General features: G+C 46.8%; 1 non-coding gene across 1 annotated transcript; it reads right to left on the bottom strand.

Annotated features, from left to right (window-relative positions):
- Positions 1-12,332: 12,332 nt before the first annotated feature.
- TRNAD-GUC (transfer RNA aspartic acid (anticodon GUC)) lies at positions 12,333-12,404 on the bottom strand. Its single transcript has one exon. It is a non-coding gene; the product is annotated as a tRNA-Asp (tRNA).
- Between the last annotated feature and the right edge of the window lie 11,769 nt (positions 12,405-24,173).

The raw sequence follows: 24,173 nt of genomic DNA on the forward strand, positions 1-24,173 counted from the left end.
AAAATAAATAATTTGAGAGCAGCCTTAAGCCGACTGCTTACTCCCTCATGGATGAGGTTTTCTGCCTGCAAGCTACAGTTAAGTTTCTCTTTGATCAGGATCAGGCTTTGGTTGTCTAGAGCATTTTTATTGTTCAGATTTGTTTGCAGGAGATTCATGTAAACATTATGAATGCTTCCGCCTTAACACAGCTGTTGGAAAGACCATGTTTTCGATGCAATAAAAATTTGCACACACACAAAAAAAACACCACAAAAAAAACCCAACAACCAAACCCTCTTGTTGCTTTGGAAAAGGCTTTAACACAGGCATGTCTTTCTTTCTTTAAGTATCTCTGTCTCTCTAATAATACATTCAGAATAGTTTACACTCATCCAGTTAAAACAATAAAGCAGAATTCAAGTGCGCTGAAACCAGCGTCGGGAGAACAGTAGCCATAAGAGCAGGATACCAACAAAAACTTTGAACAGGCTGCCAACAGAGAATGAAAGATTTGGGACATAACTCTTTAAACTTCATAGGGCATGGACAGTTAGGATAGGAGAACCCAAATGGTTTCTCCTGGTGCCTGAAAAAGTGTAGATTTGGGAACTCCATAGTCAGGGTGCCACTGCAGAAAAGATCCTATATCTGATGCCCGCCTTTCTTGTTTCCTCTGTCACTGCGGGATCCCAACTAGGGCTTTGCCTTCATCCCCAGGAAGGATCATAAGGGAGAAGGTGATTGTTTAGTTATCCTGCTCCTATGCCACTTTTTTCTTCATTTTTTTCAAAGCAGTTTGCACCCATGCTTTTGTCGTAATCCTCATAGCAACCCTGTAAAGTAGGCCAATAAAACCTGGCACAGCAATGCTGTTGCTGGAGAGGGCATTCCCGGGCTGGAGGGGCTGTGGAAGCTGACTACTGACAGCTCTGCCCCCGGAACGCCCTCCCCCCCATGCAGGCGCCACATATCTCTTCCGGGATTTAGGTCCCGGAGAGACTGCTGCGTCGGAGGGGCGGCGTGCAGCTCCATAGTGCCCAGGCACCGATGGAACTGCCCCTGCCACCAGCGTAAGTGCCTCTTATTCCGTGATAAGAGGCCACTTACGCTGACAGTGGGTCATGCCACCTCCAGAGAGCTTTCAGCTCAGGAATGCACTGAAAGTCAGCACTTAGAATCATAGAATCATACAGTTGGAAGGGATCACTTGACGCATTACAGGCAAGTGTTTGGACAGAGTATATTAAAGAACATTGTGTATGAGCAGATGCAAGATGCTACCATGGAAGGGGTTGTGGCTTAGTGGCAGAGCGTTTGCTTTTCCATGCGGAAGGTCCTGGGTTCAATCCCCAGCATCTCCAGGTAAAAGGTTCAGGTGAAATGCCTGGACGTGAGACCCTGGAGAGCTACTGTGTCAGTCAAGAGCAGCGATGCTGATGTGGATAGATCAGTGGCTTGACTCAGCAGAAGGGTTAGGGTTATCTGTTTTGATTTTGTTTGATATTGTCACTCTCCTTGCATAGCTAGGGTGACGAAGCATAGACTACGGCTCATCTAAGGCCATTGATAGTGTATGTGGCCAGACTGACAGCGCATTCCTGACCTTTAAGGATGAAAGCCCTTAGGAGGCCAGGAAGGCTCTGTGCCGGCGTTGGGGCCCTCCACGCCAGTGTCCAGGCTACTTACGCTGCCATAAGTGGCCCCAATGCTGGCGGGAGGGCTGGTCACCGGTTACTGCCATGGCAGCACCACCCTGGGATGTCAGCGGGTTCTTCCGCTGGCGTTCCACTGGCGTCAAGGCCTTCGCCGGCGTCCTGGGGGACATTCTGGCATCCTGGGAGGCGTTCCCAGGGTGTTTCGATGGGAGGTGCTGCCATTAGTCAGCCTCCTATCCCCATTCACCCCAGGTACACTGGCAGCGAGAGGAGCAAGGCTGCGCCACCTTTTTGCTGGCACAGCCACGCTTTTCTCAATGGACCGAAAAGGCCCTGGAATGGCTTAGGAGGTGGTGCAGTGGCTCAGGAATAGGCCGCCGCCAACTCAGGAATGGGCTGTGAGACTTTCTTCTTCCTGCTTAATGGTATATCTTCAGTACAGACAGATTTATTTGTTAGCTCCTGTCTCCAGTAGAGTATTTATTTAGTTGAAACATGTTGGTCACTCTGTCTCTTAGGTTCATCATCAAGATGACCTAAGGCAAGGGATTTGCTTACTGATACCATGAGTCAGAGCATTTGGGTTTATTTAGACCGGTGATTTGCTGGTGCAATTGATTGCAGTGTAATGAGCAGCTGATTAGTTCTGTCAGCAGTAATGCTCAGGTTGGCTTTGTCAACAAATAAGAAGAGGAGAAGACTGAGAGGGGATATGATAACCATGTTCAAGTACTTGAAGGGCTGTCATATAGAGGAGGGTGCCGAGTTGTTTTCTGTTGCTCAAGAAGATCGGACCAGAACCAACGGGTTGAAATTAAATCAAAGGAGTTTCCGTCTAGACATTAGGAAGAATTTTTTAACAGTTAGAGTGGTTCCTCGGTGGAATAGGCTTCCTCGGGAGGTGGTAAGCTCTCCTTCCCTGGAGGTTTTTAAGAAGAGGTTAGATGGCCATCTGTCAGCAATGCTGATTCTGTGACCTTAGGCAGATGATGAGAGGGAGGGCATCTTGACCATCTTCTGGTCACTAGGGGTGTGGAGGGGGGAGGTAGTTGTGAATTTCCTGCATTGTGCAGGGGTTTGGACTTGATGGCCCTGGTGGTCCCTTCCAGCTCTATGATTCTATGATTCTAAGTGATTCATTTGAGGCCATCTTCCACTGGAAGTCATGCAGAGTCTGTGCTAGTCAGGCCACGCCTTGACCTGAGTGGCCCAGGCTGGCCCGATGTCATCAGATCTTGGAAGATGAGCAAGGTCAACCCTGGTTAGAACTTGGATGGGAGACCACCAAGGAACTCTAGAGTTGCTACTCAGAGGCAGGCAATGGCGAATCACCTCTGAACATCTCTTGCCTTGGAAATCCTCCAGGATCGCCATATGTCAGCTGTGACTTGACAGCACTTTCCACCACCATACATATATACATATACGTACAGAACCAGTGTGGTGTAGTGGTTAAGAGTGGTGGTCTGGAGCAGTGGACTCTGATCTGGAGAACCAGGTTTGATTCTCCACTCCTCCACATGAGTGGTGGACATTAATCTGGTGAACTGGATTTGTTTCCCCACTCCTATACATGAAGCCAGCTGAGAGACCTTGGGCTAGTCACAGCTCTCTTAGAGCTCTCTCAGCCCCACCTACTTCATAGGATGTCTGTTGTAAGGAGGGGGAGGTGATTGTAAGCCGGTTTGATTCTTCCTTAAGTGGTAGAGAAAGTCAGCATATAAAAACCAACTCTTCTTCTTCTCCTTCTCGCATTTTTGACCAGACAGCTTGGTTCACCAGCATTCCTGTGACCTGCCCCGGGATGTGGTGATGGCTGCCAACTTTGAAGGCTTTAAGAGGGGAGTGGGTATGTTCATGGAGGATAGGACTATCTATGGCTACTAGTCGAAATGGATACTAGTCATGATGCATACCTACTCTCGCCAAGATTAGAGGAGCATGCCTATTATATTGAGTGCTGTGGAACACAGGCAGGATGCTTCTGCAGCCATCTTGTTTGTGGGCTTCCTGGAGGCACCTGGTTGGCCCCTGTGTGAACAGACTGCAGGACTTGATGGGCCTTGGTCTGATCCAGACTTTTCTTATGTTCTTATCATCTGCAGGTCCTAGCCAAGTCCCGAGCGTGGCTGTTCCCTGCTGGACGCTGCTGCCCACTCGCCATTGTTAACTGTCTATTCCCCATGGATGCCGGTTAACAATCTGTCTCTCTTTCTCCTCTCCCCCCTGCCCGGCCTATATGTAACACACAAAAATCCCCATGTTGGGGGAACAGATTGGCAGGGTTTGCGATCCGGTTTCTTAAGAATTTGAGGCTGTTGGTTTTAGCCCACTCAGACTAATCGGCTGCCAGCGAGCAAAATGGTAATATTTACTAATGCATATTTTTTTTAATCTCTTCTGACTGCCGTGTTTGTTTAGGAGATTAAGCTTTATTTGAGTTTCTCAGAAAGACTTATCAGCTCCAGATTGTCTCTCAGTCTGTACAATGTATAAACACTCGGAAAGCTCTGCTTGGAAAAAGAGACTGATCTATCCGGGCACATCCAGATGGCAGCTTTCAGCATGCCTGGTTCGGTGCTGTACAATGCAGCTGGGAGCCTGGGAAGGGTCCTGGCGCAGAAGGGCTGATTGCTGTTCCTCTGGGGAAGGCGCCGTGGCTCAGTGGCGGGGAATCTTCATCTTCAAGTACTTGAAGGGCTGTCATATAGAGGAGGGTGCCGAGTTGTTTTCTGTTGCCCCAGAAGGTTGGACCAGAACCAACGGGTTGAAATTAAATCAAACAAGTTTCTGTCTAGACCTTTGGAAGAATTTTCTAACAGAGCGGTTCCTCGGTGGAACAGGCTTCCTTGGGAGGTGGTAAACTATCCTTCCCTGGTGGTTTTAAAGAAGAGGTTAGATGGCCATCTGTCAGCAATGCTGGTTCTATGACCTTAGGCAGATGATGAGAGGGAGGGCATCTTGGCCGTCTTCTGGGCATGGAGTAGGGGTCACTGGGTGTGTGTGTGTGGGGAGGTGGTTGTGAATTTCCTGCATTGTGCAGGGGGTTGGACTAGATGACTCTGGTGGCCCTTTCCAACTCTATGATTCTAAATTGCATGAATTTCTTGGTTTCCCAGTGCATGTCAAAGTTTTGTTTATACTGTAGTCTACTAAGGGTGCAATAGCCTTATGTCTAAAAAAATGTACTGTAATAATATTGAAAAAGTTTGAAATATTGTGAGAATTACCAAAATGTGTCACAAAGACACAAAGTGACCATATGCTGTTGGGAAAATGGTACCGATAGACTTGCTATTTAAAAAAAACGTAAACTGTGAAGCGCAATACAGCGAGTTATGCCTGTATTAGGTGAATCTGCCCCCCTCGTTCATTTCAGTTTAAAAGACTGGTCAATGTTTGGGGGGGGGGGAGGGAAGAGTTAGCATGTGAGACTGGCCCAAATTGCTTGGCCGAGTGGGGATTTGAACTCGAGTCACTGAGATGACGCTGTTAGCCACTGTACCACAGTGGCTGTCATATAAATCTAGTTGATCCCTTCCAACTCTATGATTCTAATCTTATGCAGGAGGTCCCAGGTTCAGTCCCCAGGATCTGCAGTTAAAAGGATCAGATAGAAGGTTATATGAAAGACCTTTGCCTTAGTCCCTGAGGAACTGTGGAAGATTCCCTGCCCCAAGCTCCTGTTGTCTGCCAGCGGCATCGCCAGCATGATGAGGTCACTTCCAGGGAAAACCTGGCCGTGACAGCAGGTAGCTCTAGGAATCGCCAGAGACTATGAATTTACCATAGAGTTTCCAGCAATTCCTAGAACTACCTGCCATCACTTCTGGTTTTTCCTCGGTGGTGATATCATCATGCCAGTGAAACCCCCCCCCCCAAACACACACACACCATGTCCCTGTCCACAGCCCTCCCACCAGTTGCCAGAGTCAGCCTGGCAACTCTAATTTTAAGCCTCAACTTGGACATGCAGCAAAATGAGGGGGGAATGAGGTGGCAGAGAGCTGAAGTGGTACACCTGAACACATGAAGCTGCCTTATACTGAATCAGACCCTTGGTCCATCAAAGTCAGTATTGTCTACTCAGACTGGCAATGTCTCTCCAGGGTCTCAGGCAGGGGTATTTCACATCACCTACTTGCCTAGTCCTTTAACTGGAGATGCTGGGGATTGAACATGGGACCTTCTGCATGCCAAGCAGATGCTTTACAAACTGAGCCACAGCCTCTCCCCAAAGGCAATAAGAATAAACTGTACTGATTCAGACAGGTACAGGGGAGGGCTTACAGCCTTAAATATTCCACCTCCACATTAGTAATGCCCATGCAAGTGGGAAACTTATCACAGCACACAAAGGACTAAATTAAAAACCTGTCTCCTGGATTTGCTATATGTTATTAGCATGGAGATTTTATATGCGAAAGCATTAAAAAAAAAGTTCCCTTCTTCAGTCTGCAGTGGTATAGTTAGGGATTCCAGCCTCCGGGTGGGATCCGGAGATCTCCTAGAATTACAGCTCATCTCCAGACTACAGAGATCAGCTCCCCTGGAGGAAATGGATGGTCAGAGACAAGTCTGTGCTCGCTTACTGTTTTTTGCATAAATGAAACAAAATTGTAACTAACTGCCCCTCCCCATCTTATGGATGAACTTCAGGATGAAAGGTAACAGACCAAAAGTCAACAGCTTTTTAGCGGCCCACATTTCTTCGCTCCCGTTGCCCAGCGTCCGTAATTGAAAACAGGTGAAAATAAGTTAGAATAGAAGATAACAGTTGGGTTTTTTTTCCCCCTTGCAAGCAAATTATTACAAGCATACCTCGGACATATTGCGGGTTTGGTTCTAGACCACCGCAATAAAGCAAATATCATGATAAAGCAAATCGCACAAACTTCTTGGTTTCCCAGTACATATCAAAGTTAGGTTTATACTGTATATTAAGGGTGCAATAGCATTATGTCTAAAAAAATGTACTGTATTTATGTATGCTAGCAGTATTTTGGGTTAATTTTCAGTCCGCTGGAAGGTGTGACCATGCCCAGAGCCCTAGCTTTGGACATCACAGTTGTTGAAATAGTGTGACCCCCCGACGTTTGAAAGCACCCATGACCTTGCCGTGTGTGTGTGTGTGATTTTGTGATGGCAACCTTTCCAACCTGGCTGGAAGGTCGCTACATTTTTTCTTTGCTGTAAGTGCTTCCTGTGTGGGGGCAGAGAGCTCCATTTATTCAACTCTCCCCCCCCCTTTCCTGCTCCTCAATCTGGATTCCATTCAGCCAGTTACCACTCCAATTAACTAACAATTATTTAACATTAACAGTAATTGCAGACGCCAGTTAAGCGCCTACAGATGTCAACTGTTAGCTTTTGTACCTAATCACTCAATGAAATGGAGAAAGTTCAACAAACATCAATTAGCCGAGCAATTAGTTTGAGTTAGAAAGTGCATGTTATCATGTGCGAGCTGATTCAATTTATTTTATTTTGGCAGTCAAAGGCACATTTGCCAACGAGCCGCCTTACCGTACCGAGATAAGGGAGAGCCGGTATTGTTGGGCTATTTGCACAAGGGCATATTAGAACAAAATTATTATAAGCATTGGGAAATGACTTGACTTGCCTTGGGTACCCTTGCTCCATTTTCATTCTTGGTATTTATTGCTTGGCAGGCTCAGAGTCACAACGGTGGGATTCCGGTGTAGCATAAGATAGAGTTAAGGTTGCCAACCTCCAGGTGGGGTTTGGAAATCTCCTGGTATTACAGTTACTCTTTGGATGAAAGAGATCAGTTCCCTTGGAGAAAATGGCAGCTTTGGAGAGTTTACTATCTGGCTTTGTACCCTGAAACGACTACTGCTGAAAGTTAAAAGAGAAAGTGCCAAAGCAAGACTACAGCTGAACATCAAGAAGACAAAAGTAATGACTACAGGAGAATTACACAACTTTACGGTTGACAATGAGGAAATTGAAATTGTTGAAGACTTTCTATTCCTTGGCTCCACCATCAGTCAAAAGGGAGACTGCAGCCAAGAAATCAGAAAGAAATTGAGACTGGGAAGGGCAGCCATGAAGGAGCTAGAAAAGATTCTGAAGTGTGAGGATGTGTCACTAGCCACCAAGATTAAGTTAATTCATGCCATCTTATTCCCTATTACTATGTATGGGTGTGAAAGCTGGACATTGAAGAAAGATGATAGGGAGAAAATAGATTCCTTTGAAATGTGGTGTTGGAGGAGAGTGTTAACGGATACTAAAAAAACAAATCAGTGGGTTCTAGATCAAATCAACCCTGAACTGACCCTAGAAGCTAAAACGACTAAACTGAGGCTATTGTATTTTGGTCACATTATGAGAAGACAAGAGTCACTAGAAAAGACCGTCATGCTAGGAAAAGTTGAGGGCAGCAGGAAAAGAGGAAGACCCAACAAGAGATGGATTGACTCAATAAAGGAAGCCACAACCCTCATTTTGCAAGGCTGTCAAAGACAGGACATTTTGGAGGACTTTGATTCAAAGGGTCGCCATGAGTCAGAAGCGACTTGACGTCACTTAACACACACAAGTATTGTACCCTTCCCAGGTCTCTCCCTTTCCCAGACTCCACCCCAAAAATATCCAGGAGTTCCCCAACCCAGAGCTGGCAACCGTAGGTAGAGTGCTGAAATTTGACCAGAGATTCAAATCTCACACAGTCATGAAGCTTGCTTTGTGGCCTCAGACCAGTTGCTTTTCTCAGACTAGCACCCCTGAGAGGGTTCCAGTGATCACTGAGCACATTAGAAGGAGAAGGAGATAAATATTAGATCAACGATGCCCATCCACATATACCGTGGAGCCCACTAGTGGTTTTCCTGGTGCCTGTTTGCTTCTTCAATAAAGCATCTCTCTTACCCAAAGCAAAGAGCCACTCCTGGTTCTCCTCCACCTCACCAAAGTAGAAGGCGATTCAAAAGAATCCAGGAGGCGTCACTTTTGTGTCTGCATGGAGCACCCTTTCAAAAACACTGCCCCTAGCGTAGAGGAGGATTTTGGTTTGCAGTCTCTCGACGTTTTGTGATTGGCCCCAGCACCCCATGGCAGCCATTTTGTGGTTGCTCCTACTCACATCCCTCGACATTCCAAAAGCGCCTACAGGCTCAAACCAGATTAGGGACCCTTGTATGATGTAGTCTTTTGCAGGAGAAACAGAATATTGCATCTGTTTAAAGACGTTATTGTGTCATAAGGCCACATTACAACTGATACTGGGTCTCTGTGATCGGAGACTGAGAGTAAGCCCCATTGAATAACATGGGACTTATGTCTGAGTTAGGGTTGCCAGCTCTGGGTTGGGAAATACCTGGGGATTTTGAGGGTGGAGCCTGAGGAGGGTGGGGTTTAAGGAGGGGAGGGATTTCAATGGAGTATGCCATAGAGTTCACCTTCCAAAGTCACCATTTTCTCCAGGGGAACTGATCTCTGTCACCTGGAGATCAGTGATAATCCCATGAGATCTCCAGCCACCACCTGGAGCTTAAAAATTAACTAAACAGTGCAGCCAATAGAGGCGATCGTGATTATATGAATTGAATGTGTAAGGCTGATGAAGCCACAATGTGGTGAAAACGTTGAATCAATCCAGAGGGCGTTTCCTGTCTTTCTGGGCTTATTATCCGTCTGCTTGGAACTGATTGGAATTGACCTGCCTTTAAGAAAAGTATCTGGGTCTAAGGACTTCATATTCATGACGAGTTTGGAATTATAAACATTTTTGACCATGCTGACTCTGCTTAGAACTCTGATAAGAATTTTTTGATGGACTTCTGTTGCGTTATTTGTAGGTAAAGTCTGGTATGTGGTTACTGTTGATTTTTCTATTGTGTTCATGTCATTGTCAATTACACTTATGGTTATGTGTCAGAATTAGTAAAATAGTTAATTTTGAGCCTTCATGCTGTTTTGTTAATTTTTGACCAAATACTGAACACCATAGGTGAGAGTTCTTTGAGACCACCTGGAGGCTGGCAACCCTAGTGTGATAGACCTGCTTAGGATTGCTCCCAGATTCTATTTAGTAAAAACAACTGCTTGTAATGTTGGATGATTGTAATTTATTCTTTTGAAGTTTGTTGCTGCAAACTACCTTGCAACGACAAACCAAACCGATCTTTCTGCAAATTTGTGGACGTACCCCAGATTTGTTTAACCCTAAATTGTAGACATGACTGTCTCCTGTTTTGTAGATATTGGTGGTTAGATATGAGGTTATAAAAGAAATGAAATAGCCTTTTGTCTCTAGAAGTCTTAGGGTGTGGATTGCATTCTCGCGAAATGGTCAAGCAACAATTTCTCTTCATGTGACTTTTTATGAAAATGAGAAAAAAACCTTGCCATGTTTTATCAGAGAGAAAGTTTGATCTATAAGGTTTTGTTCTTGCAAAATTCACCTCCGGTAGGAAACCTTCTCGGCGGTCATATTGCAAACAAAAATCGCATTATCCATTTCCTTGCTGAGCAGGAGAAGAGGCTTTATCATTATGTCAAGCATGCTTTTGAGCTCAGCAACACTGTGGAGAGGCAATACGTCTCGTCAGAAGCTGAATGATTGCTGCAAATAACGGAGATGACTGGAACAATTGTGTCTGATTACTAGAAGGGAGAGGAAAGATCTTGAGTTGCTCATGCATTGCATGGACTATAAATAAGCAGCTGCATTTTGTTAGCTGTTCTGAACAGGCGATTTGCATTTGCAAACTGGAGGCACGCGGTTGCTCTAATCTTGTTCTTGGATATGTGGGAGCTGTGATGAAATTGCCGGCTGTTCAAATGCGCTTCCTCATCCCCCTTCACTGGGGGAGAGTCAGCTTTGTATCTGACAAGCTGGACCATAGACAACAGACAGGTTGAGTGCTGAAAGTCCTGATAAGATCAGGTTACCAGTTAGGATGAAATATGGGGGCGAATCTACATAATGGCCTAGGCAAAGCTTGGGGGTCAGAGCTGCATAAAGGAGAGCCAGCATGGTGTAGTGGTTAAGAATGGTGGTTTGGAGCAGTGGAGTCTGATCTGGAGAACCGGGTTCGATTCCCCACTCCTCCACATGAGCGGCGGAGGCTAATCTGGTGAACTGGATTTGTTTCCCCACTTCTACACATGAAGCCAGCTGGGTGACCTTGGGCAAGTCATACTCTCTCAGCCCCACCTACCTCACAGGGTGTCTGTTGTGGGGAGGGGAAGGGAAGGTGCTTGTAAGCCGGCTTGATTCCTCCTTAAGTGGTAGAGAAAGAGCCTTGAATTACTTACCGTGAAGGCTCCTTCTGTTCTGAGGTACGGAGGGCATCTTCAGCTCGGGTTATTTCCTTGCTATGGAGGCAGGAACATAAAAAACCAGGCCTTCCTTCTCCCAGGGGAAATGACTCCCTCCTTTCTGAGAGCTCTAGTTGTTGAAAGCTAAGTCGTAATGGAGACAGAAACCTAACTAGAATAAGTAAACTTTCCATGTATATGGCCAACGTGGTAACATGGAACAACAAGGGGTAGAGAAACAAACTCCCCTGAAAAGCTAGTGTTCCTCAGAACCACTGCAAATTTCTTTTTTTTCTTTTTTTAATCTGTTGCAGGTACTATCGGGAGGGGAAGACGCCCTCTGTACCTCAGAGCAGAAGGAGCCTTCACGGTAAGTAATTCAAGGCTCTTTCTCACTCTGAGGCAGGAGGGCGTCTTCAGCTCGGGACGTACCAGAGCTACCTAAGCCCCGGGTGGGAGTGATTAGATATCCTGCACTGCCTGAAGCACTCTTTGTCCGAAGTTGGTTGCTTCTTGGGCGAACAGGCCGACTCTGTAGTTACTACGCAGAGGCAAACCACCTCTGTTTGACTCTTGCCTTGAAATAGGGTTGCCAACCTCCAGGTGACAGCTGGAGATCTCCTGGGATTACAACTGATCGCCAGACAAGAGATCAGTTCCCCTGACAAAATGGCAACTTTGGAAGGTGGAATCTATGGCATTATACCCCACTGAAGTTCCTCTTCTCCCCAAACCCTCCCTCTTTAGGCTCCACCCCCAGGAACTCCAGGTATTTTCCAACCCGGAGCTGGCAACCGTAACTTGAAAACCCTACAGGGCCAGCATAGGTCTGCTGTGACTTGAAGTGAGCAGTAAACGTCATTCCCCCGCTTAAGAATTTTGTGCATCTCAGAACCTTGTATATTGCTTCCCCAGAGCCAAACAATGACATTCCCTTTAGCTATTGCCCCCTTCCCATGTAATCCTTTCTTTATCATTTAAAGATTGGCAGGGAGCCCAAGGTCTCCTTTTCCTTCCCCTTGCTTCCTAGCTCACATGAACACATGAAGCTGCCTTATACTGAATCAGACCCTTGGCCCATCAATGTCAGTATTGTCTACTCAGACTGGCAGTGGCTCTCCAGGGACTCAGGGAGAGGTCTTTCACATCCCCTACTTGCCTTGTCCCTTTAACTGGAGATGCCAGGGATTGAACCTGGGACCTTCTGTGTGCCAAGCAGATGCTCTACAAACTGAGCCACAGCCCCTCTCCTAAAAGGTTAAGAACACATGAACACACGAAGCTGCCTTATACTGAACACGACCCCTTCGCCCATCAATGTCAGTATTGTCTACTCAGACTGGCAGCGGCTCTCTGGGGTCTCAGGCAGAAGTCTTTCACATCCCCTACTTGCCTAGTCCCTTTAACTGGAGATGCCAGGGATTGAACCTGGGACCTTCTGCGTGACAAGCAGATACTCTGCCACTGAGCCACAGCCCCTCCCCCATGTTCAAGCCCCCTCCCAATTTGCCATCTGGATTTTTTCAACCTACACGTTCAATATTTTGCTCGTTGAGAGAGATTTACTCGGGGACCTCATTATACATTATAGGCCCAAAATAACTTTCAAGGGGGAAAAAATCTCAATCCCTCCTCCTTCCCCAACACCAAGATCTATAAGTGACAAACAAATAATTGGGTGGAACTAACTTGCAGCTCCTGAGTTGGGATTGGGGGTGGGGGGAGAGAGAGAGAGAGCACAATAATAGTTTTCCAGCAGCAGCCAGAGTCACACCTTGTTCCTGCTGTGTGTCAGGGCACATAATTTGAAGAGCAGCTAGTTTGCTGACATGCCGGAATGACAACCTTGGAAAGCAGGGTCCTCATTACAGCACATGTCGAGGCAGGCATCCCCGGTAGAGGCATGACAGGCTGTTGACATCCAGGTGCACGGTTGATATCCGAGCACAGATGTTGAGCAGAGGGGGAGAGACTGAAACCTGCTATCCTTTTTTTCTCTCCAAAGATAAGATGGTAAGGATAGTTTTTTCAAAATAAAAAGAACTACCTGCCCTTACTCTTAAGTTTTAATTTTTTTCCCCTTTTGCTTTGTCCCTCTGTACAAGGGTTTAAGACTTGTGTCAAACTCATCGGGGAGGGGCTGTGGCTCAGTGGTAGAGCATCTGCTTGGCATGCAGAAGGTCCCAGGTTCAATCCCTGGCATCTGCAGTTAAAGGGACTAGGCAAGTCGGTGACATGAAAGACCTCCGCCTGAGACCCTGGAGGGCCGCTGCCGGTCCGAGTAGATAATACTGACTTTGATGGACCAAGGGTCTGGTTTAGTATAAGGCGGCTTCATGTGTTCATGTGTTCATTTGTTACGAGGGCCGGATATGACATAAATGTCACTTGGTTGGGCCGGGCCATGCCTTGCCAGCCCAGATCAAGAGTGGTGGGGGGGGGGTGCCTTGGCTGCTGAGCTCATAGTGGGCTCGCCATCCCCGATTTGGTTAGTGCTTGGATGGGAGACCACCAAGGAAGTCCAGGGTTGCTACGCAGAGGCAGGCAAAGCCAAACCACTTCTGTTAGTCTCTTGCCTTGAAAACCCTACTGGGGTTGCCAATATTTGGCTGCGACTTGACCGCACTTTCCACCACCACCACTTAGGCTTTCGGTGATGAACAGTGCAGCATAAATACTCCACATCCCCAAATCACCATGTTTCCATTATTAAAACAGCTGAGAACATGTGAAAAGAATAGAAGTCAGCAGAACAGTAAAATATAGCCCCCCGCCCTTGGGAACAGGTGGAACATTAAAATGTGCATTTAAATGTCTGAAAGAATAAAAACACTTTAATGTGCCTGAACATGTGAAGATGAGGTGCTACGTGGATAGCTGGGGAAAGGGGTATTGCACAGGCAAGGGGCCACTTCGGAAAAGGCCCTTTCTCAAGGGACCACCCACCTCACTTTAACTTTGGAGATAACATAATGCAGGGCTTGGGCAAATGGCCCCTGGTCTTGCACATGTCTGTTTGGGTTGTCGTTGGCCCCAGTTTGAAGGTTTTTGTATCCAATCGTCGCAACAAGTTCGTAAGGGAAGCTTTGTGCGCAGGTAAGGCTCTTTGGGGAGAGCCGGCGTGGTGTAGCGGTTAAAAGCGGAGGACTCTAATCTGCTGGGTGACCACGGGCCAGTCACAGTTCTCTCCGAACGCTCTCAGCCTACGCCCACGCGGAGGCAGGCAATGGCAAGCCCCCTCCAAATGCCTCTTGCCTCGAAAACCCTGTGGGGTCGCCATAAGTCGGCTGCGACTTGACAGCACACACGCACACACACACACACACATGATTGTTTGGAGATGCATCTTCGCGGTACCTTATTTTTCTTTTGTGGGGGAAAAAAGCCAAACCTGTAGCATATGATAAATGTCACGTTTTATAAAATTGAGTTAAAAGGCAGTCATGCTGAAGCAAATGGATTCTTCGGGGAGCATGAACTGGGGAATGTTATTAAGGGGATGTAAAACAATTATTTATTTGTGTCGTTCTTGGCCCCTCTCAGGACTCTTTGCTTTCTGTGTGTCTTCAACGATACAAGGTATTCCGGGCGATGGAATTCCTCGAGGCGGCTTAATGTCGGGTTGTTATCTGGTTTGACAGTGATCTTTGTCTAATCAGACATGTGTATGTTTGAGCTGTTTGTGCTGAGTTTTTCCCCTCGGCTGCCCACGTAAGAGTGACAGTTTGATGAATTGCAGAGCTACGCAAATAAAGAAACTCCAGAGGATCCAGTTATTACTTGACTTTAAAAAAGAAAAGAAAACAGGATTAGGTTGCTAATGTACTTGGCTAGGGGTGGGAGTGTATTGCTTGTAAAATAATAACGGAAAATATGTCTTTGTTATCTCCGTGGTGGTGAAGAAGAGCGATTCTCAACTTTGTGTATCTTAGGTCCCGCCAATGGCTCTATCAAACAACCTGGGTCCCACCATGATAGAAATGAGAAGCTCAGTTTTTTCTGAGAAGGACATCTCTATATTAACAAGTGTTCTGTTATTGAACATATATGAACATATGAAGCTGCCTTATACTGAATCAGACCATCAAAGTCCATCAAAGTCAGTATTGTCTGCTCAGATCGGCAGCGGCTCTTCAGGGTATCAGGTAGAAGGTCTTTCACATCACCTACTTGCCTGGTCACTTTAACTGGAGATGCCGGGGATTGAACCTGGGACCTTCTGCATGCCAAGCAGATGCTCTACCACTGAGCCATGGCTCCTAAAGTATTGCAAGTAGGGGGCCCACCAGGACTTTTGTGAGGCATCTCATTTCCCCTCCCTCACTATTTCCCCTCGCCCTTCATTGAAAGCCTTTCCCCCTTTCCTTCTCTCCTTCCTATGTGCCAGCCAACCTCCCTTTTATCACACGAACGCATGGAACTGCCTTATGCTGAATCAGACCATCTGACCATCTATTCGGATGGGCAGTGAATCTCCAGGGTCTCAGGCAGAGGGTCTTTCACACCATCTACTTCCTATGCCAGGGATTGAACCTGGGACCTTCTGCATGCCATGCAGATGCTCTTCCGCTCAACCACAGCCCCTCCCCACCTGCCTTAAGAGTTTGTGCTTGCCATCTTTACAAAGGTACAGGTGTTTCTAACACAGAAGCTAACCTGGCCTTTATGAATGACGGAGGATTCGACTAGCAACTTAGACAAAGCCAAGGAGATCCATGCTGAGAGAAATGCGCCAGTGGAAAATAACGAGCTGGAGGCGGATTAGCACCTTAAAGAGTGGAATGGAAGAACTGTGGATTTGCCATTGCTAGATCCCTTTGTCCTCTATCAGTACATAGTTTAAGAGCTGTTAATCTTCTGTATAAGACACCTATTACCTAAACCTTATCCTACTTGATTGTTATGTAACGCTAAGGCCTCAGTGTGGAATTGAACAGCTGTCTCAAATCCATGCACATGGAAAACAAGTTTCTAGTCCAAATTGGGAAAGACTGTGTCACAGCAACAGAGCATATGTTTGACATGCAGTGTCACATGAAGCTGCCTTATACTGAATCAGACCCTTGGTCCATCAAAGTCAGTATTGTCTACTCAGACTGGCAGCGGCTCTCCAGGGTCTCAGGCAGGGGTCTTTCACATCACCTACCTGCCTTGTCCCTTTAACTGGAGATGCCAGGGATTGAACCTGGGACCTTCTTCATACCAAGCAGATGCTCTACCACTGAGCCACAGCCACAGTCATTGAAGGGATCTTAATTACCTATGAAGCTGCCTCATACTGAGTCAGAGTCTGTCAAGGTTAGTATTGCTTACTCTGACTGGCAGCGGCTCTTTAAGGTCCGGCTGAGATCTTTCACATTGTTCCCTGGAGATGCCAGGGATTTAGCTGGGACCTCCTGCAAGCATGCTAGGTTCTCTAACACTTGGCTATGGCTTCACCTGGGATAACAGATGTTGTTATTGTCCCAAAGCCTGGTGAGCTAAAAGATAATAAAATAGGCATCAGATGAACTTCCAGAGGGAGAGCATTCAGGTGATGGACCACCACCGAAAAGCTCTCTCTGTAGTTCCCAACTATTTCACCATCATAGATGGAGGCACACAGAGTCAGTCTAAGAGCTGGCATGGTATAGTGGTTATGAGTGGTGGTTTGGGGCAGTCGACTCTAATCTGGAGAACCAGGTTTTATTCCCCACTCCTCCGTATGAGCGGCGGATGCTAATCTGGTGAACCAGGTTGGTTTCCCCACTCCTCCACATGAAGCCAGCTGGGTGACCTTGGGCTAGTCACAGCTCTCTTAGAGCTCTCATGAGAGGGAGGGCACCTTGGCCATCTTCTAGGCATGAAGTATGGGTCACTGGGTGTGTGTGTGGGGGGGGGAAGGTAGTTTGGAATTTCCTGCATTGTGTATGGGGTTGGACTAGATGACCCTGGTCATCTATGATTCCAACTCTATGATTCCAACTCTATGATTCTCTCAGCCCCACCTACCTCATAGGGTGTCTGTTGTGGGGAGGGGAAGGGAAGGAGATTGTAAGCCAGTTTGATTCTTCATTGAGTGGTAGAGAAAGTCATCATATAAAAACCAACTCTTCTTATTATTTGGTAGGTGGGATAATATCAGAGAAAAAGGTCTCAAATATCCTGGTGCTAAGCTGCTTAGGGGCTTTAAAGAAAAAAACAAATACTCTGAATTGTGCCGAGAAACAAACCGGAAGCCTATTCCATAGAGGTGCAATGTAATTTTAATTTAATGGTATAGCCAACACCCAGCAACAATCTGCCCTCGGCTTTCAGTACCAATTGAAGCTTCCAACTAGGTGGAAAGGCTGCCCAATATAGAACACCCTAATGTACTCTAAAGAGCCCCATGGCATTGTAAGTATACGGGCTGCCTAAACTCCCAGACTGGACATGGCAAACCGATCTGCAGGCACACGACTACTGTTCCAGCTGCGCGCCCGCCCCAAATGCTACTGGGATGGCCGCAGCGCGCTCCGTTGAAACTGACCCGGCCGCTCTTGTGCGCTCCGTGCAGCCGGCAGCTAGGAAGCAGAAGCAAGGGAAACCTCCAGTGAACCTGAGAGACTCCCATGTTCCTGTGCAGACTCTGTTCCAGCCGCAGCTATGTCGTGGAAAGCAGACAGTCACGTAGTCAGTGCCAACACCCCCCTCTCCCATTGCAACATCAGCAGCTTAATGGGCAATCAGCAGCGATCCTGATATCAGTGATGAGTCGTCCTTCCAGCTATGCAGCAGCGATCCCCAGGCGTTAGCAGAGATCGCGTCTTTTGTTTGAGAACATTAATCACTTCAGCAAAGATCTCCCGGTTCCTCCCGGGTTTCAAAAGTCATTGGAATCAGAATAGATTTCTAAATTCTCACTACCCCACCCCGAAGATTAATCCTTTTGTCACCTTTTGTCACCTGGGAACCTAGGAGGGGTAAATCCCCTCACTCCGCCCCCAGAAAAACAGTATATCTGGGGTGCCCACACCATATACTGGTACCTTAGGGCTTCACATCCTATACAGCCTGCCACTCTGCCGGAGTGAGCAGCCATGCTAGAATACGCTGGGGGCTACCCATGCCCCCTGTTTATTCCCCATGTCCCCCTTTTTCTGCTATCTTAGTCTACTGGAACTTGGACAACTCCTCATCTGGAAAAAGATGCAGTATTTCCCAATCAACGACCTCCTGCCACGTTGGCATCCGTCCTTACTACTACCGTTCTACTACCTTTTATTTCTTAGAAAAACTCTGTATGTTTGTGTTGCACCACTGAATGCCTGAAACAACATAAACTCTCTTAATTCGGAAATCCCTTGTCTGTCTTTATTCTCAAAGTCACAGTTAATGGGCTCTGGTATAGTTGGCTGAAATCTCGCTATATAAATATTAAAGTTCCCGATCTGCTCAGCTAATTCCCCATTTAAAGAGCATTTCGGGTAACAGCGTAGAGTGGTAAGCTGCAGTACTGCAGTCAAAAGCTCTGCTCATGACCTGAGTTCGATCCTGACAGAAGTCGGTTTCAGGTAGCCAGCTCAAGGTTGACTCAGCCTTCCATCCTTCCGAGGTCGGTCAAATGAGTACCCAGCTTGCTGGGGTAAAGGGAAGATGACTGGGGAAGATACTGCCAAACCAACCCGTAAGCAAAGTCTGCCTAGTAAACGTTGGGATGTGACGTCACCCCGTGGGTCAGGAATGACCCGGTGCTTGCACAGGGGACCTTTACCTTTACCTTTAATGTACTCTAACATGAATACATTTGGAACAGGGATTACCATGGCCAGATGTCACTTCTCAAGGAAAGGCTGCAGTTGCTTACCAGCCAAAATGGAAAAAATCTGGATTTCCAGCCAATGGACATGGACCAAGAAGCAGCTTCAATCTATGAACCTGCTCCTTTAGGAACCTGCTCCCTACCGAAAGATCTGAATCTGTTATTATTTTCTTCTTTGACTAACAGTGCTTCATTCTTGTCTGGACTGAGCTTCAGTTTATTTGGCTCTCACCGCACCTCTTTCATTAATGCAGAAGAAAAAAAGGAAAGGTACAAAAGAGCCAAAGGAACTGAAAATTGTGGCAAACCACTGAACAAAGAACAGTTTAAATAAAATGTAACTGTGAAAGAACAGAAGAAGAAGAGTTGGTTTTTATATGCTGACTTTCTCTACCACTTAAGGGAGAATCAAACCAGCTTATAATCACCTTCCCTTCCCCTCCCCTCCCCACCACAGACACCCTGTGAAGTAGGTGGGGCTGAGAGAGTGTGATTAGCCCAAGGTCGCCCAGTTGGCTTCATGTGTAGGAGTGGGGAAACAAATCCAGTTCACCAGATTAACCTCCGCCGCTCACGTGGAGGAGTGGGGAACCAAACCTGGTTCTCCAGATCAGAGTCCGCCACTCCGAACCACCGTTCTTAACCACTACACCAAGCCGCCCACCCCTTTCCTTTGGGCTGATCTCTGGGAGGTTTTTTTTTGGGGGGGGGTCAGTTCAGCTTTAGCCAAATGCACACCCCTAGTGTGCAATCCAAGCCAGGGCAAACAATCCATGTGTCAGTGACTAAAGAATTTTGGAGGCACCCGTCGCTGTGCCAGGCCTCAGAATAAACGTGATCTCGCTTGCTATGATGCGCATTATTTTTGTAGGTGTGTTGTAGAAAGTGTGGCAGAGAGTATCGATAAATTCCAGTCTCTAAGCTAAACATACTTGATTCAGCTTCTTTTGTTTTTGACATTTTGCTTTCAGAAAGGCTGCCTCGGAAAAGCTTCCAGGACCATCGTTTTGGGTTGTGTTTTTTTTTTAAGCCCAGGTTAAAATGCCCGAACTCTGGAAAACAGGACACTTTGACATTTCTTTGGCTTTCATCTCCAGCTTCTTGCCTGGGGCTGCTAGAGGAGAAATCAGTAGTAAGAATTGGAAGGCATTGATTATTTTTGTTTGAGTTGCTGTCGGCGCATCGAATGCACTGATTTTGCCCCTCGGCAGCAGGCAAACGTTTATCTTCAGTAGGAATGAAAAATGCTATAAGCATGTGCTGTGAGCCTCAGCTAGCTTACAAGGTCGAACAGAAGATCCATATTAATGCTTGCAGGGGAGACTGCGCGTCTCTGCCCCCAAGGAGTAGCCTTTTAAAGGGGCAGTTTCTGAGAAAAGAAAGCCTTCTCTGTGGACAGAAATCCTTCCATCTGCAAAAACGCTCAGTTGGATCCAAACCATGAAATGATCTCAGAGGTAGAGCATCTTTTTGGCTTTCGGAAGTCCCAGGTTCAATTCCTGGCATCTCCAGTCAGAAGGATCAGGTAGTAGGTGATTTGAAATATCTTTGCCTGAGACCTTAGACAGCCGCTGCCAATCACAGAAGACCTTGATAGACCAAAGGCCTGACTCCGTTCAAGGCAGATTCATATACATATATGTATTTAATTACAGACCATCACAAAGATGGTGAGAGGTCTGGAGACCAAGTCCTATGAGGAAAGGTTGAAGGAGCTGGGTATGTTTAGCCTGAAGAGGAGAAGACTGAGAGTTGATATGATAACCATCTTCAAGTACTTGAAGGGCTGTCACATAGAGGAGGGTGCCTTGCTGTTTTCTGTCGCCCCAGAAGGTCAGACCAGAACCAACAGGTTGAAATTTAATCCAAAGAGTTTCCATCTAGGCATTAGGAAGAATTTTCTAACTGAGTCATTCCTCAGTGGAACAGGCTTCCTCGGGAGGTGGTAAGTGCTTCTTCCCTGGAGGTTTTTAAGGCTAGACGGCTATCTGTCAGCAATGGTGATTCTATGAACCTAGGCAGTTCATGGGAGGGAGGGCATTTGGCATCTTCTGGGCATGGAATAAGGGTCACTGGGGGTGTGGGGGGAGTTGTGAATTTCCTGCATTGTGCAGGGGGTTGGACTAGATGACCTTGGTGGTTCCTTCCTATTCTTTGATTCTATGTCTCTCAGTGCAAGGACAACTTAAGAACAGCCCTGCCACTCAGACCAATGGTTCATTTTTAATGCAATTCTTCACCATTTTACTAGCAGGATTTTTCTTGGTCCCTACTTCCTGTGGGTTTGTCCTTTATACTATATCAGTGGTGGCGAACCAATGCCACACGTGCCAGAGGGGGCACGCAGAGCCCTCTCTGTGGGCACGCGCGCCGTCGCCCCAGCACACCTAGAGAGTTGCAAATCCAAGGCAAAACTCCCGTGCGTTTTGGGCATTTGGTCCTTCCCCTCGCCCACCGGCCACACTAAGATCCTGCGGGATCCGCCCGGGCCTGCCTCCTGCCTTTCTTTTCCCCTTGCTTCCCGAGCCTCCCAATGGGCCTCCAAGCAGCCGAGCGCTCCAGAGCAGCAGCAGCAGCAGCAGGCTGTGGTGGCGGCAGGGCGGGCATGGAGCGGTGAAGTCGGGGGCTGCTGCTGGCAGCCCTGGCCAGCGCGCAGTACGAGAAGTACAGCTTTCGCAGCTTCCCAGCGGCCGAGCTGCTGCCGCTGCAGCATGCCTACACGCTGGAGCAGTACGAGGGCTGGAAGGAGAGTGTCCGCGCCCTGGAGGCCAGCCTGCGCCTCCACCGCCTGCTGCGCAATAGCGAGGTGCACTGCCACCAGGAGTATGGCGGCAGCGAGGCGCCGGAGGAGCCCTGGCTCGGGGAGCCGGCCTTTGGGGAGTGCTGCAAGCTGTTGTTTTTTCTAAACTAAAACCTCAGTATTCAGGTTAAATTGCCGTTTTGGCACTTTGCGATAAATAAGTGGGTTTTGGGTTGCAGTTTGGGCACTCGGTCTCTAAAAGGTTCGCCATCACTGTACTATATGAAGGAAAACTCCCCTAATTAATTGGTGTCCACAGTTACTCTGTTTTGTTTTGAATACCTGGTTTGAGTGACACATGCAACCCAGCATCCCGTTTTTCATACAACCAGGGTGATATAGTGGTTAGAGTGTCAGACTTAGGATCTGGGGGACTCAGGTTCAAATGCCTACTCTGGATACTCTGTTCCAACTGGATACAATGAATGTGGGGGGTAGGGCAAGTTTGGGATCATGGTAGCAGGCTTCCAATGCCATAGAGTCAACCCTCCAAAGTATCCATTTTCTCCAGGGGAACTGTAATTCTGGGGGATCCCCAGGTCCCACCTGGAGGCTGGCATCCATAGATACCAGGGTTCCCTTGACTAGGGGGTTCCATTGCAAGTTGTTTTATGCCTCAGTTTCCCTAAACAGATTAGGTATACTAAATGTCCCAAGATTTTTCTGGATACTCTACAGGTCTTTGCATAATGAAGCGTTAAGATCGACAGCAAAACAAGTTTGATGTTCCACCGTCCGCTGTGCCTCTTCCACATGAAGAAACTCATTTTTCATTTCCTCCTTGGAATGGAGGGGGGATTATTCTAGAAATACAAACATGTACTTTCTGAAGAGTTGTTTTTATGGCATTTTTTTTTTAGTGTGTGGTCCATTTTTGCTGTGTTCCTTTTTCCTAGAAAGAGCTTCTGTTAGGCCTTTGAATGCAATGTTTTACGTACTGCTTTTTGAATAATGGGGCTCTCTGTACCTATGAAAAATGTCCCTCTTGTGGTCAGGAAACCAGCTGTTTCAGAATTAAGATTGTTTGTTGCTCTTACAGTCCCTCCTCAACAGAGTATCACAGAAGCTTAAACATGGGCTGCCTATATACAGTCTGTCCCAAATGATTAATTGTTTGCAGAAAGAAATTGATAGGGGTAAGGATTGTGTTCTTAGAGAGATTTGAATTGAACTACATGGAGCCAGATGTTCATAGACCACAATGTTAGAAATGTTGATCTTGTTTCTTGGGGTTCCTTACTGTTCAGAGGGCCCAAATTCCTCCCTGTTTGTTCTCATGCCCCAAATCTGAGTTTGAACATCATTTTTGCAGTTTTGCACTTTTGCAACTGATAAACATCTCCCAATGTGTAAGTTTCATTGCCTGTTGTGAAAATGGAGGTGTGGAGAATGACGCCAGCTGCTTTGGGTCACCATTGGGGAAAAAGACAAGGCATAAATGAAGTAAATCCATTCCATATTCTTGCAAGAAATATGCATGAAAATCCCAAGCTGACTGCAAAGTGCTTTTCTTTAAAACCAATCATTTCTAAGCTACGGAATGAATCCTTTCCTCCCCGCCCCCAGCTCACAACTGTTATCTCCTAGTTTACAATTGAGGAGACCAGCTGATCATTCTGAGTCAGCATTAAAAAGAAAAGTTTAGACAGAAGCGTTGCCCATTAAAAAAAAAAAAGTAGTATGCCTCAAAACCCAGTAGGCTTCAGTACCCATATCTCTGTTTTCTGTCTGTGTCTGTAAAATGGGCATATTTGGAATCCACAATTTCATCCCTCAGTTTAGAACCTATTTGAACCATCAAAGGCTGAGTCAAATCAACAAATATACAAAAAATCTTTTACGTCTATAATAAATGAAGAGTTGGTTTTTATACCCTTCTTTTCTCAACTTTTAAGAAGTCTCAAAGTGGCTTACAATCGCCTTCCCTTCCCCTCCCACAACAGACACCTTGTGAAGTTGGTGGGGCTGAGAGAGTTTGGAGAGAACTGTGAGTAGCACAAGGTCACCCAGCAGGCTTCATGTGTATGAGTAGGGAAACCAACTCAGTTCACCTCATGAGAGTCCACCACTCATGTGGAAGAGTGGGGAATCAAACCCGTTTTTCCAGATTAGAGTCCGCCGCTCTTAACCACTATACCATACTGGTCATCTTCTTTTATTGGCATAATGTAATTAGTTAGTTAGTTAGTTAGTTAGTTAGTTAGTTAGTTAGTTTCATACCCAGCCCTCACTCCCCAGCCAAGGCTGGGCTCAGGGCGGCTCACAACACAATAATCAATGCAATATATACAGCAGAAGAGGAAGAAGAATTTTTTGAAGGACTCTTTTAGTTCTAGTGCTTCGTTAGATGAGCAGCTGGCTGTCTTGAGGGGTATGGGGAAGCCACATACAAATGCGCTCATAAAAGAAAGATTTGGTTGCGCTGTGAAGGGTGCACTGTAATGGGTGGTATTGGCATTGGGCTCCCTGCAGGGAGGTGTAAACGGCAAAGCAAATGCCCTTGTTGAGTGGTGATGCACCTAGAAGAAGAGTTGGTTTTTATATGCCGACTTTCTCTACCACTTAGGGCAGAATCCAACCGGTTTACAAACGCCTTCCCTTCCCCTCCCCACAACAGACACCCTGTGAGGTTGGTGGGGCTGAGAGAGCTGTAACTTGCCCAAGG

This window comes from Euleptes europaea, chromosome 19, assembly GCF_029931775.1.
Source record: "Euleptes europaea isolate rEulEur1 chromosome 19, rEulEur1.hap1, whole genome shotgun sequence".
NCBI classification, from domain to species: Eukaryota; Metazoa; Chordata; class Lepidosauria; order Squamata; family Sphaerodactylidae; genus Euleptes; species Euleptes europaea.